This window comes from Phyllobates terribilis, unplaced genomic scaffold (assembly GCF_046119375.1).
Source record: "Phyllobates terribilis strain yellow unplaced genomic scaffold, ASM4611937v1 Scaffold_4__5_contigs__length_816908805, whole genome shotgun sequence".
Classification (NCBI taxonomy): Eukaryota; Metazoa; Chordata; class Amphibia; order Anura; family Dendrobatidae; genus Phyllobates; species Phyllobates terribilis.
The window spans coordinates 807,474,262-807,491,798 of NW_027362764.1; positions in this window are offsets into that span (position 1 = coordinate 807,474,262).

A 17,537-nucleotide genomic window follows, 5' to 3' on the forward strand; every position below is an offset into this window, starting at 1 on the left:
AGGAGAGGATTAGATACACGGCTCAGCAGACAGTATCACACAGGATAGGATTAGATACACAGCTCAGCAGACAGTATCACACAGGAGAGGATTAGATACACAGCTCAGCAGACAGTATCACACAGGATAGGATTAGATACACGGCTCAGCAGACAGTATCACACAGGAGAGGATTAGATACACTGCTCAGCAGACAGTATCATAGGATAGGATTAGATACACGGCTTAGCAGACAGTATCACACAGGATAGGATTAGATACACGGCTCAGCAGACAGTATCACAGGATAGGATTAGATACACGGCTCAGCAGACAGTATCATAGGATAGGATTAGATACACGGCTTAGCAGACAGTATCACACAGGAGAGGATTAGATACACGGCTCAGCAGACAGTATCACACAGGAGAGGATTAGATACACTGTTCAGCAGACAGTATCACACAGGAGAGGATTAGATACACGGCTCAGCAGACAGTATCACACAGGAGAGGATTATATACACGGCTCAGCAGACAGTATCACACAGGAGAGGATTAGATACACGGCTCAGCAGACAGTATCACACAGGAGAGGATTAGATACACTGTTCAGCAGACAGTATCACACAGGAGAGGATTAGATACACAGCTCAGCAGACAGTATCACACAGGATAGGATTAGATACACGGCTCAGCAGACAGTATCACACAGGATAGGATTAGATACACAGCTCAGCAGACAGTATCACACAGGATAGGATTAGATACACAGCTCAGCAGACAGTATCACACAGGATAGGATTAGATACACAGCTCAGCAGACAGTATCACACAGTAGAGGATTAGATACACAGCTCAGCAGACAGTATCACACAGGAGAGGATTAGATACACGGCTCAGCAGACAGTATCACACAGGAGAGGATTAGATACACGGCTCAGCAGACAGTATCACACAGGATAGGATTAGATACACGGCTCAGCAGACAGTATCACACAGGAGAGGATTAGATACACGGCTCAGCAGACAGTATCACACAGGAGAGGATTAGATACACGGCTCAGCAGACAGTATCACACAGGAGAGGATTAGATACACGGCTCATCAGATAGTATCACACAGGATAGGATTAGATACACGGCTCAGCAGACAGTATCACACAGGATAGGATTAGATACACGGCTCAACAGACAGTATCACACAGGAAAGGATTAGATACACGGCTCAGCAGACAGTATCACACAGGATAGGATTAGATACACGGCTCATCAGACAGTATCACACAGGAAAGGATTAGATACACGGCTCATCAGACAGTATCACACAGGATAGGATTAGATACACGGCTCATCAGACAGTATCACACAGGAGAGGATTAGATACACGGCTCAGCAGATAGTATCACACAGGATAGGATTAGATACACGGCTCAGCAGACAGTATCACACAGGAAAGGATTAGATACACGGCTCAGCAGACAGTGTCACACAGGAAAGGATTAGATACACAGCTCAGCAGACAGTATCACACAGGAGAGGATTAGATACACGGCTCAGCAGACAGTGTCACACAGGAAAGGATTAGATACACAGCTCAGCAGACAGTATCACACAGGAGAGGATTAGATACACGGCTCAGCAGACAGTATCACACAGGATAGGATTAGATACACAGCTCAGCAGACAGTATCACACAGGAGAGGATTAGATACACAGCTCAGCAGACAGTATCACACAGGATAGGATTAGATACACGGCTCAGCAGACAGTATCACACAGGAGAGGATTAGATACACGGCTCAGCAGACAGTATCACACAGGAAAGGATTAGATACACGGCTCAGCAGACAGTGTCACACAGGAAAGGATTAGATACACGGCTCAGCAGACAGTATCACACAGGAGAGGATTAGATACACGGCTCAGCAGACAGTATCACACAGGAGAGGATTAGATACACGGCTCAGCAGACAGTATCACACAGGATAGGATTAGATACACGGCTCAGCAGACAGTATCACACAGGAGAGGATTAGATACACGGCTCAGCAGACAGTATCACACAGGAGAGGAATAGATACACGGCTCAGCAGACAGTATCACACAGGAGAGGATTAGATACACGGCTCAGCAGACAGTATCACACAGTAGAGGATTAGATACACAGCTCAGCAGACAGTATCACACAGGAGAGGATTAGATACACGGCTCAGCAGACAGTATCACAGGATAGGATTAGATACACGGCTCAGCAGACAGTATCACAGGATAGGATTAGATACACGGCTCAGCAGACAGTATCACACAGGAGAGGATTAGATACACGGCTCAGCAGACAGTATCACACAGGAGAGGATTAGATACACGGCTCAGCAGACAGTATCACACAGGATAGGATTAGATACACGGCTCAGCAGACAGTATCACACAGGAGAGGATTAGATACACGGCTCAGCAGACAGTATCACACAGGAGAGGATTAGATACACGGCTCAGCAGACAGTATCACACAGGAGAGGATTAGATACACGGCTCATCAGACAGTATCACACAGGAGAGGATTAGATACACGGCTCAGCAGATAGTATCACACTGGATAGGATTAGATACACGGCTCAGCAGACAGTATCACACAGGAGAGGATTAGATACACGGCTCAGCAGACAGTATCACACAGGAGAGGATTAGATACACGGCTCAGCAGACAGTATCATACAGGAGAGGATTAGATACACGGCTCAGCAGACAGTATCACACAGGATAGGATTAGATACACGGCTCAGCAGACAGTATCACACAGGAGAGGATTAGATACACGGCTCAGCAGACAGTATCACACAGGAGAGGATTAGATACACGGCTCAGCAGACAGTATCACACAGGAGAGGATTAGATACACGGCTCAGCAGACAGTGTCACACAGGAGAGGATTAGATACATAGCTCAGCAGACAACGTCACACAGGAGAGGATTAGATACACGGCTCAGCAGACAGTATCACACAGGATAGGATTAGATACACGGCTCAGCAGACAGTATCACACAGGAAAGGATTAGATACACGGCTCATCAGACAGTATCACACAGGATAGGATTAGATACACGGCTCATCAGACAGTATCACACAGGAGAGGATTAGATACACGGCTCAGCAGATAGTATCACACAGGATAGGATTAGATACACGGCTTAGCAGACAGTATCACACAGGAAAGGATTAGATACACGGCTCAGCAGACAGTGTCACACAGGAAAGGATTAGATACACAGCTCAGCAGACAGTATCACACAGGAGAGGATTAGATACACGGCTCAGCAGACAGTGTCACACAGGAAAGGATTAGATACACAGCTCAGCAGACAGTATCACACAGGAGAGGATTAGATACACGGCTCAGCAGACAGTGTCACACAGGAAAGGATTAGATACACAGCTCAGCAGACAGTATCACACAGGAGAGGATTAGATACACGGCTCAGCAGACAGTATCACACAGGAGAGGATTAGATACACAGCTCAGCAGACAGTATCACACAGGAGAGGATTAGATACACGGCTCAGCAGACAGTATCACACAGGATAGGATTAGATACACAGCTCAGCAGACAGTATCACACAGGAGAGGATTAGATACACAGCTCAGCAGACAGTATCACACAGGATAGGATTAGATACACGGCTCAGCAGACAGTATCACACAGGAGAGGATTAGATACACGGCTCAGCAGACAGTATCACACAGGAGAGGATTAGATACACGGCTCAGCAGACAGTATCACACAGGAAAGGATTAGATACACGGCTCAGCAGACAGTGTCACACAGGAAAGGATTAGATACACGGCTCAGCAGACAGTATCACACAGGAGAGGATTAGATACACGGCTCAGCAGACAGTGTCACACAGGAAAGGATTAGATACACGGCTCAGCAGACAGTATCACACAGGAGAGGATTAGATACACGGCTCAGCAGACAGTATCACACAGGATAGGATTAGATACACGGCTCAGCAGACAGTATCACACAGGAGAGGATTAGATACACGGCTCAGCAGACAGTATCACACAGGAGAGGATTAGATACACGGCTCAGCAGACAGTGTCACACAGGAAAGGATTAGATACACAGCTCAGCAGTCAGTATCACACAGGAGAGGATCAGATACACGGCTCAGCAGACAGTATCACACAGGAGAGGATTAGATACACGGCTCAGCAGACAGTATCACACAGTAGAGGATTAGATACACAGCTCAGCAGACAGTATCACACAGGATAGGATTAGATACACGGCTCAGCAGACAGTATCACACAGGAGAGGATTAGATACACGGCTCAGCAGACAGTATCACACAGGAGAGGATTAGATACACGGCTCAGCAGACAGTATCACACAGTAGAGGATTAGATACACAGCTCAGCAGACAGTATCACACAGGAGAGGATTAGATACACGGCTCAGCAAACAGTATCACAGGATAGGATTAGATACACGGCTCAGCAGACAGTATCACAGGATAGGATTAGATACACGGCTCAGCAGACAGTATCACACAGGAGAGGATTAGATACACGGCTCAGCAGACAGTATCACACAGGAGAGGATTAGAAACACTGTTCAGCAGACAGTATCACACAGGAGAGGATTAGATACACGGCTCAGCAGACAGTATCACACAGGAGAGGATTAGATACACGGCTCAGCAGACAGTATCACACAGGAGAGGATTAGATACACTGTTCAGCAGACAGTATCACACAGGAGAGGATTAGATACACAGCTCAGCAGACAGTATCACACAGGATAGGATTAGATACACGGCTCAGCAGACAGTATCACACAGGAGAGGATTAGATACACGGCTCAGCAGACAGTATCACACAGGAGAGGATTAGATACACGGCTCAGCAGACAGTATCACACAGGATAGGATTAGATACACGGCTCAGCAGACAGTATCACACAGGAGAGGATTAGATACACGGCTCAGCAGACAGTATCACACAGGAGAGGATTAGATACACGGCTCAGCAGACAGTATCACACAGGAGAGGATTAGATACACGGCTCAGCAGACAGTATCACACAGGATAGGATTAGATACACGGCTCAGCAGACAGTATCACACAGGAGAGGATTAGATACACGGCTCAGCAGACAGTATCACACAGGAGAGGATTAGATACACGGCTCAGCAGACAGTATCACACAGGAGAGGATTAGATACATGGCTCAGCAGACAGTATCACACAGGAGAGGATTAGATACACGGCTCAGCAGACAGTGTCACACAGGATAGGATTAGATACACAGCTCAGCAGACAACGTCACACAGGAGAGGATTAGATACACGGCTCAGCAGACAGTATCACACAGGAGAGGATTAGATACACGGCTCAGCAGACAGTGTCACACAGGAGAGGATTAGATACACGGCTCAGCAGACAGTATCACACAGGATAGGATTAGATACACAGCTCAGCAGACAGTATCACACAGGATAGGATTAGATACACGGCTCAGCAGACAGTATCACACAGGAGAGGATTAGATACACGGCTCAGCAGACAGTATCACACAGGAGAGGGTTAGATACACGGCTCAGCAGACAGTATCACACAGGAGAGGATTAGATACATGGCTCAGCAGACAGTATCACACAGGAGAGGATTAGATACACGGCTCAGCAGACAGTATCACACAGGAGAGGATTAGATACACGGCTCAGCAGACAGTATCACACAGGAGAGGATTAGATACACGGCTCAGCAGACAGTATCACACAGGAGAGGATTAGATACACAGCTCAGCAGACAGTATCACACAGGAGAGGATTAGATACACGGCTCAGCAGACAGTATCACACAGGATAGGATCAGATACACGGCTCAGCAGACAGTATCACACAGGAGAGGATTAGATACACGGCTCAGCAGTCAGTATCACACAGGATAGGATTAGATACACGGCTCAGCAGACAGTATCACACAGGATGGGATTAGATACACGGCTCAGCAGACAGTATCACACAGGAGGGGATTAGATACACAGCTCAGCAGACAGTATCACACAGGAGAGGATTAGATACACGGCTCAGCAGACAGTATCACACAGGAGAGGATTAGATACACAGCTCAGCAGACAGTATCACACAGGATAGGATTAGATACACGGCTCAGCAGACAGTATCACACAGGAGAGGATTAGATACACGGCTCAGCAGATAGTATCACACAGGATAGGATTAGATACACGGCTCAGCAGACAGTATCACACAGGAGAGGATTAGATACACGGCTCAGCAGACAGTATCACACAGGATAGGATTAGATACACAGCTCAGCAGACAGTATCACACAGGATAGGATTAGATACACGGCTCAGCAGACAGTATCACACAGGAGAGGATTAGATACACGGTTCAGCAGACAGTATCACACAGGAGAGGATTAGATACACAGCTCAGCAGACAGTATCACACAGGATAGGATTAGATACACGGCTCAGCAGACAGTATCACACAGGAGAGGATTAGATACACGGCTCAGCAGACAGTATCACACAGGAGAGGATTAGATACACGGCTCATCAGACAGTATCACACAGGAGAGGATTAGATACACGGCTCAGCAGACAGTATCACACAGGAGAGGATTAGATACACGGCTCAGCAGACAGTATCACACAGGATAGGATTAGATACACGGCTCAGCAGACAGTATTACACAGGAGAGGAATAGATACACGGCTCAGCAGACAGTATCACACAGGAGAGGAATAGATACACGGCTCAGCAGACAGTATCACACAGGAGAGGAATAGATACACGGCTCAGCAGACAGTATCACACAGGAGAGGATTAGATACACGGCTCAGCAGACAGTATCACACAGGAGAGGATTAGATACACGGCTCAGCAGACAGTATCACACAGGAGAGGATTAGATACACGGCTCAGCAGATAGTATCACACTGGATAGGATTAGATACACGGCTCAGCAGACAGTATCACACAGGAGAGGATTAGATACACGGCTCAGCAGACAGTATCACACAGGAGAGGATTAGATACACGGCTCAGCAGACAGTATCACACAGGAGAGGATTAGATACACGGCTCAGCAGACAGTATCACACAGGATAGGATTAGATACACGGCTCAGCAGACAGTATCACACAGGAGAGGATTAGATACACGGCTCAGCAGACAGTATCACACAGGAGAGGATTAGATACACGGCTCAGCAGACAGTATCACACAGGAGAGGATTAGATACATGGCTCAGCAGACAGTATCACACAGGATAGGATTAGATACACGGCTCAGCAGACAGTATCACACAGGAGAGGATTAGATACACGGCTCAGCAGACAGTGTCACACAGGATAGGATTAGATACACGGCTCAGCAGACAGTGTCACACAGGATAGGATTAGATACACAGCTCAGCAGACAACGTCACACAGGAGAGGATTAGATACACGGCTCAGCAGACAGTATCACACAGGATAGGATTAGATACACGGCTCAGCAGACAGTATCACACAGGAAAGGATTAGATACACGGCTCATCAGACAGTATCACACAGGATAGGATTAGATACACGGCTCATCAGGCAGTATCACACAGGAGAGGATTAGATACACGGCTCAGCAGATAGTATCACACAGGATAGGATTAGATACACGGCTCAGCAGACAGTATCACACAGGAAAGGATTAGATACACGGCTCAGCAGACAGTGTCACACAGGAAAGGATTAGATACACAGCTCAGCAGACAGTATCACACAGGAGAGGATTAGATACACGGCTCAGCAGACAGTGTCACACAGGAAAGGATTAGATACACAGCTCAGCAGACAGTATCACACAGGAGAGGATTAGATACACAGCTCAGCAGACAGTATCACACAGGAGAGGATTAGATACACGGCTCAGCAGACAGTATCACACAGGAAAGGATTAGATACACGGCTCAGCAGACAGTGTCACACAGGAAAGGATTAGATACACGGCTCAGCAGACAGTATCACACAGGAGAGGATTAGATACACGGCTCAGCAGACAGTGTCACACAGGAAAGGATTAGATACACGGCTCAGCAGACAGTATCACACAGGAGAGGATTAGATACATGGCTCAGCAGACAGTATCACACAGGAGAGGATTAGATACACGGCTCAGCAGACAGTATCACACAGGAGAGGATTAGATACACGGCTCAGCAGACAGTGTCACACAGGAAAGGATTAGATACACAGCTCAGCAGTCAGTATCACACAGGAAAGGATCAGATACACGGCTCAGCAGACAGTATCACACAGGAGAGGATTAGATACACGGCTCAGCAGACAGTATCACACAGGAGAGGATTAGATACACGGCTCAGCAGACAGTATCACACAGGAGAGGATTAGATACACGGCTCAGCAGACAGTGTCACACAGGAAAGGATTAGATACACAGCTCAGCAGTCAGTATCACACAGGAGAGGATCAGATACACGGCTCAGCAGACAGTATCACACAGGAGAGGATTAGATACACGGCTCAGCAGACAGTATCACACAGGAGAGGATTAGATACACGGCTCAGCAGACAGTATCACACAGGAGAGGATTAGATACACGGCTCAGCAGACAGTATCACACAGTAGAGGATTAGATACACAGCTCAGCAGACAGTATCACACAGGAGAGGATTAGATACACGGCTCAGCAAACAGTATCACAGGATAGGATTAGATACACGGCTCAGCAGACAGTATCACAGGATAGGATTAGATACACGGCTCAGCAGACAGTATCACACAGGAGAGGATTAGATACACGGCTCAGCAGACAGTATCACACAGGAGAGGATTAGATACACTGTTCAGCAGACAGTATCACACAGGAGAGGATTAGATACACGGCTCAGCAGACAGTATCACACAGGAGAGGATTAGATACACGGCTCAGCAGACAGTATCACACAGGAGAGGATTAGATACACTGTTCAGCAGACAGTATCACACAGGAGAGGATTAGATACACAGCTCAGCAGACAGTATCACACAGGATAGGATTAGATACACGGCTCAGCAGACAGTATCACACAGGAGAGGATTAGATACACGGCTCAGCAGACAGTATCACACAGGAGAGGATTAGATACACGGCTCAGCAGACAGTATCACACAGGAGAGGATTAGATACACGGCTCAGCAGACAGAATCACACAGGAGAGGATTAGATACACGGCTCAGCAGACAGTATCACACAGGAGAGGATTAGATACACGGCTCATCAGACAGTATCACACAGGAGAGGATTAGATACACGGCTCAGCAGATAGTATCACACTGGATAGGATTAGATACACGGCTCAGCAGACAGTATCACACAGGAGAGGATTAGATACACGGCTCAGCAGACAGTATCACACAGGAGAGGATTAGATACACGGCTCAGCAGACAGTATCACACAGGAGAGGATTAGATACACGGCTCAGCAGACAGTATCACACAGGATAGGATTAGATACACGGCTCAGCAGACAGTATCACACAGGAGAGGATTAGATACACGGCTCAGCAGACAGTATCACACAGGAGAGGATTAGATACACGGCTCAGCAGACAGTATCACACAGGAGAGGATTAGATACATGGCTCAGCAGACAGTATCACACAGGAGAGGATTAGATACACGGCTCAGCAGACAGTATCACACAGGAGAGGATTAGATACATGGCTCAGCAGACAGTATCACACAGGAGAGGATTAGATACACGGCTCAGCAGACAGTGTCACACAGGATAGGATTAGATACACAGCTCAGCAGACAACGTCACACAGGAGAGGATTAGATACACGGCTCAGCAGACAGTATCACACAGGAGAGGATTAGATACACGGCTCAGCAGACAGTGTCACACAGGAGAGGATTAGATACACGGCTCAGCAGACAGTATCACACAGGATAGGATTAGATACACAGCTCAGCAGACAGTATCACACAGGATAGGATTAGATACACGGCTCAGCAGACAGTATCACACAGGAGAGGATTAGATACACGGCTCAGCAGACAGTATCACACAGGAGAGGATTAGATACATGGCTCAGCAGACAGTATCACACAGGAGAGGATTAGATACACGGCTCAGCAGACAGTATCACACAGGAGAGGATTAGATACACGGCTCAGCAGACAGTATCACACAGGAGAGGATTAGATACACGGCTCAGCAGACAGTATCACACAGGAGAGGATTAGATACACGGCTCAGCAGACAGTATCACACAGGAGAGGATTAGATACACGGCTCAGCAGACAGAATCACACAGGAGAGGATTAGATACACGGCTCAGCAGACAGTATCACACAGGAGAGGATTAGATACACGGCTCATCAGACAGTATCACACAGGAGAGGATTAGATACACGGCTCAGCAGATAGTATCACACTGGATAGGATTAGATACACGGCTCAGCAGACAGTATCACACAGGAGAGGATTAGATACACGGCTCAGCAGACAGTATCACACAGGAGAGGATTAGATACACGGCTCAGCAGACAGTATCACACAGGAGAGGATTAGATACACGGCTCAGCAGACAGTATCACACAGGAGAGGATTAGATACACGGCTCAGCAGACAGTATCACACAGGAGAGGATTAGATACACGGCTCAGCAGACAGTATCACACAGGAGAGGATTAGATACATGGCTCAGCAGACAGTATCACACAGGAGAGGATTAGATACACGGCTCAGCAGACAGTGTCACACAGGATAGGATTAGATACACAGCTCAGCAGACAACGTCACACAGGAGAGGATTAGATACACGGCTCAGCAGACAGTATCACACAGGAGAGGATTAGATACACGGCTCAGCAGACAGTGTCACACAGGAGAGGATTAGATACACGGCTCAGCAGACAGTATCACACAGGATAGGATTAGATACACAGCTCAGCAGACAGTATCACACAGGATAGGATTAGATACACGGGTCAGCAGACAGTATCACACAGGAGAGGATTAGATACACGGCTCAGCAGACAGTATCACACAGGAGAGGATTAGATACATGGCTCAGCAGACAGTATCACACAGGAGAGGATTAGATACACGGCTCAGCAGACAGTATCACACAGGAGAGGATTAGATACACGGCTCAGCAGACAGTATCACACAGGAGAGGATTAGATACACGGCTCAGCAGACAGTGTCACACAGGAGAGGATTAGATACACGGCTCAGCAGACAGTATCACACAGGAGAGGATTAGATACACGGCTCAGCAGACAGTATCACACAGGATAGGATCAGATACACGGCTCAGCAGACAGTATCACACAGGAGAGGATTAGATACACGGCTCAGCAGTCAGTATCACACAGGATAGGATTAGATACACGGCTCAGCAGACAGTATCACACAGGATGGGATTAGATACACGGCTCAGCAGACAGTATCACAAAGGAGGGGATTAGATACACAGCTCAGCAGACAGTATCACACAGGAGAGGATTAGATACACAGCTCAGCAGACAGTATCACACAGGATAGGATTAGATACACGGCTCAGCATACAGTATCACACAGGAGAGGATTAGATACACGGCTCAGCAGATAGTATCACACAGGATAGGATTAGATACACGGCTCAGCAGACAGTATCACACAGGAGAGGATTAGATACACGGCTCAGCAGACAGTATCACACAGGATAGGATTAGATACACAGCTCAGCAGACAGTATCACACAGGATAGGATTAGATACACAGCTCAGCAGACAGTGTCACACAGGATAGGATTAGATACACAGCTCAGCAGACAGTATCACACAGGATAGGATTAGATACACAGCTCAGCAGACAGTATCACACAGGATAGGATTAGATACACGGCTCAGCAGACAGTATCACACAGGAGAGGATTAGATACACGGCTCAGCAGACAGTATCACACAGGAGAGGATTAGATACACGGCTCAGCAGACAGTATCACACAGGAGAGGATTAGATACACGGTTCAGCAGACAGTATCACACAGGAGAGGATTAGATACACAGCTCAGCAGACAGTATCACACAGGATAGGATTAGATACACAGCTCAGCAGACAGTATCACACAGGATAGGATTAGATACACAGCTCAGCAGACAGTATCACACAGGATAGGATTAGATACACGGCTCAGCAGACAGTATCACACAGGAGAGGATTAGATACACGGCTCAGCAGACAGTATCACACAGGAGAGGATTAGATACACGGTTCAGCAGACAGTATCACACAGGAGAGGATTAGATACACGGCTCAGCAGACAGTATCACACAGGAGAGGATTAGATACACGGCTCAGCAGACAGTATCACACAGGAGAGGATTAGATACACAGCTCAGCAGACAGTATCACACAGGAGAGGATTAGATACACGGCTCAGCAGACAGTATCACACAGGAGAGGATTAGATACACGGCTCAGCAGACAGTATCACACAGGAGAGGATTAGATACACTGTTCAGCAGACAGTATCACACAGGAGAGGATTAGATACACGGCTCAGCAGACAGTATCACACAGGAGAGGATTAGATACACGGCTCAGCAGACAGTATCACACAGGATAGGATTAGATACACGGCTCAGCAGACAGTATCACACAGGAGAGGATTAGATACACGGCTCAGCAGACAGTATCACACAGGATAGGATTAGATACACGGCTCAGCAGATAGTATCACACAGGAGAGGATTAGATACACGGCTCAGCAGACAGTATCACACAGAAAAGGATTAGATACACGGCTCAGCAGACAGTATCACACAGGAAAAGATTAGATACACGGCTCAGCAGACAGTGTCACACAGGAGAGGATTAGATACACGGCTCAGCAGACAGTATCACACAGGAGAGGATTAGATACACGGCTCAGCAGACAGTATCACACAGGAGAGGATTAGATACACGGCTCAGCAGACAGTATCACACAGGAGAGGATTAGATACACGGCTCAGCAGACAGTATCACACAGGAGAGGATTAGATACACGGCTCAGCAGAAAGTATCACACAGCATAGGATTAGATACACGGCTCAGCAGGCAGTATCACACAGGAGAGGATTAGATACACGGCTCAGCAGACAGTATCACACAGAATAGGATTAGATACACGGCTCAGCAGACAGTATCACATAGCATAGGATTAGATACACTGTTCAGCAGACAGTATCACACAGGAGAGGAGTAGATACACAGCTCAGCAGACAGTATCACACAGGAGAGGATTAGATACACGGCTCAGCAGACAGTATCACACAGGAGAGGATTAGATACACGGCTCAGCAGACAGTATCACACAGGAGAGGATTAGATACACGGCTCAGCAGACAGTATCACACAGGAGAGGATTAGATACACGGCTCAGCAGTCAGTATCCCACAGGATAGGATTAGATACACCGCTCAGCAGACAGTATCACACAGGAGAGGATTAGATACACGGCTCAGCAGACAGTATCACACAGGATAGGATTAGATACACGGCTCAGCAGTCAGTATCACACAGGATAGGATTAGATACACGGCTCAGCAGACAGTATCACACAGGAGAGGATTAGATACACGGCTCAGCAGACAGTATCACACAGGAGAGGATTAGATACACGCCTCAGTAGACAGTATCACACAGGAGAGGATTAGATACACGGCTCAGCAGACAGTATCACACAGGATAGGATTAGATACACGGCTCAGCAGACAGTATCACACAGGAGAGGATTAGATACACAGCTCAGCAGACAGTATCACACAGGATGGGATTAGATACACGGCTCAGCAGACAGTATCACACAGGATAGGATCAGATACACGGCTCAGCAGACAGTATCACACAGGACAGGATTAGATACACGGCTCAGCAGACAGTATCACACAGGATAGGATTAGATACACGGCTCAGCAGACAGTATCACACAGAATAGGATTAGATACACGGCTCAGCAGACAGTATCACACAGGAGAGGATTAGATACACGGCTCAGCAGACAGTATCACACAGGAGAGGATTAGATACACAGCTCAGCAGACAGTATCACACAGGATAGGATCAGATACACGGCTCAGCAGACGGTATCACACAGGACAGGATTAGATACACGGCTCAGCAGACAGTATCACACAGGAGAGGATTAGATACACGGCTCAGCAGACAGTATCACACAGGAGAGGATTAGATACACGGCTCAGCAGACAGTATCACACAGGAGAGGATTAGATACACGGCTCAGCAGACAGTATCACACAGGATAGGATTAGATACACGGCTCAGCAGACAGTATCACACAGGAGAGGATTAGATACACGGCTCAGCAGACAGTATCACACAGGATAGGATTAGATACACGGCTCAGCAGATAGTATCACACAGGAGAGGATTAGATACACGGCTCAGCAGACAGTATCACACAGGAAAGGATTAGATACACGGCTCAGCAGACAGTATCACACAGGAAAAGATTAGATACACGGCTCAGCAGACAGTGTCACACAGGAGAGGATTAGATACACGGCTCAGCAGACAGTATCACACAGGAGAGGATTAGATACACGGCTCAGCAGACAGTATCACACAGGAGAGGATTAGATACACGGCTCAGCAGACAGTATCACACAGGAGAGGATTAGATACACGGCTCAGCAGACAGTATCACACAGGAGAGGATTAGATACACGGCTCAGCAGAAAGTATCACACAGCATAGGATTAGATACACGGCTCAGCAGGCAGTATCACACAGGAGAGGATTAGATACACGGCTCAGCAGACAGTATCACACAGAATAGGATTAGATACACGGCTCAGCAGACAGTATCACATAGCATAGGATTAGATACACTGTTCAGCAGACAGTATCACACAGGAGAGGAGTAGATACACAGCTCAGCAGACAGTATCACACAGGAGAGGATTAGATACACGGCTCAGCAGACAGTATCACACAGGAGAGGATTAGATACACGGCTCAGCAGACAGTATCACACAGGAGAGGATTAGATACACGGCTCAGCAGACAGTATCACACAGGAGAGGATTAGATACACGGCTCAGCAGTCAGTATCCCACAGGATAGGATTAGATACACCGCTCAGCAGACAGTATCACACAGGAGAGGATTAGATACACGGCTCAGCAGACAGTATCACACAGGATAGGATTAGATACACGGCTCAGCAGTCAGTATCACACAGGATAGGATTAGATACACGGCTCAGCAGACAGTATCACACAGGAGAGGATTAGATACACGGCTCAGCAGACAGTATCACACAGGAGAGGATTAGATACACGCCTCAGTAGACAGTATCACACAGGAGAGGATTAGATACACGGCTCAGCAGACAGTATCACACAGGATAGGATTAGATACACGGCTCAGCAGACAGTATCACACAGGAGAGGATTAGATACACGGCTCAGCAGACAGTATCACACAGGATGGGATTAGATACACGGCTCAGCAGACAGTATCACACAGGATAGGATCAGATACACGGCTCAGCAGACAGTATCACACAGGACAGGATTAGATACACGGCTCAGCAGACAGTATCACACAGGATAGGATTAGATACACGGCTCAGCAGACAGTATCACACAGAATAGGATTAGATACACGGCTCAGCAGACAGTATCACACAGGAGAGGATTAGATACACGGCTCAGCAGACAGTATCACACAGGAGAGGATTAGATACACAGCTCAGCAGACAGTATCACACAGGATAGGATCAGATACACGGCTCAGCAGACGGTATCACACAGGACAGGATTAGATACACGGCTCAGCAGACAGTATCACACAGGAGAGGATTAGATACACGGCTCAGCAGACAGTATCACACAGGACAGGATTAGATACACGGCTCAGCAGACAGTATCACACAGGAGAGGATTAGATACACGGCTCAGCAGACAGTATCACACAGGATAGGATTAGATACACAGCTCAGCAGACAGTATCACACAGGAGAGGATTAGATACACGGCTCAGCAGACAGTATCACACAGGAGAGGATTAGATACACGGCTCAGCAGACAGTATCACACAGGAGAGGATTAGATACACGGCTCAGCAGACAGTATCACAGGATAAGATTAGATACACGGCTCAGCAGACAGTATCACACAGGAGAGGATTAGATACACGGCTCAGCAGACAGTATCACAGGATAAGATTAGATACACGGCTCAGCAGACAGTGTCACACAGGAGAGGATTAGATACACAGCTCAGCAGACAGTATCACACAGGAGAGGATTAGATACACGGCTCAGCAGACAGTATCACACAGGAGAGGATTAGATACACGGCTCAGCAGACAGTATCACACAGGAGAGGATTAGATACACGGCTCAGCAGACAGTATCACAGGATAAGATTAGATACACGGCTCAGCAGACAGTATCACACAGGAAAGGATTAGATACACGGCTCAGCAGACAGTATCACACAGGATAGGATTAGATACACGGCTCAGCAGACAGTATCACACAGGATAGGATTAGATACACAGCTCAGCAGACAGTATCACACAGGAGAGGATTAGATACACGGCTCAGCAGACAGTATCACACAGGATAGGATTAGATACACGGCTCAGCAGACAGTATCACACAGGATAGGATTAGATACACAGCTCAGCAGACAGTATCACACAGGAGAGGATTAGATACACGGCTCAGCAGACAGTATCACACAGGAGAGGATTAGATACACGGCTCAGCAGACAGTATCACACAGGATGGGATTAGATACACGGCTCAACAGACAGTATCACACAGGATGGGATTAGATACACGGCTCAACAGACAGTATCACACAGGATAGGATTAGATACACGGCTCAGCAGACAGTATCACACAGGAGAGGATTAGATACACGGCTCAGCAGACAGTATCACACAGGAGAGGATTAGATACACGGCTCAGCAGACAGTATCACACAGGACAGGATTAGATACACAGCTCAGCAGACAGTATCACACAGGAGAGGATTAGATACACGGCTCAGCAGACAGTATCACACAGGAGAGGATTAGATACACGGCTCAGCAGACAGTATCACACAGGATAGGATTAGATACACAGCTCAGCAGACAGTATCACACAGGAAAGGATTAGATACACGGCTCATCAGACAGTGTCACACAGGAAAGGATTAGATACACGGCTCAGCAGACAGTATCACACAGGAGAGGATTAGATACACGGCTCAGCAGACAGTATCACACAGGATAGGATTAGATACACGGCTCAGCAGACAGTATCACACAGGAGAGGATTAGATACACGGCTCAGCAGACAGTATCACACAGGAAAGGATTAGATACACGGCTCAGCAGACAGTGTCACACAGGAAAGGATTAGATACACAGCTCAGCAGACAGTATCACACAGGAGAGGATTAGATACACAGCTCAGCAGACAGTATCACACAGGAAAGGATTAGATACACAGCTCAGCAGACAGTGTCACACAGGAAAGGATTAG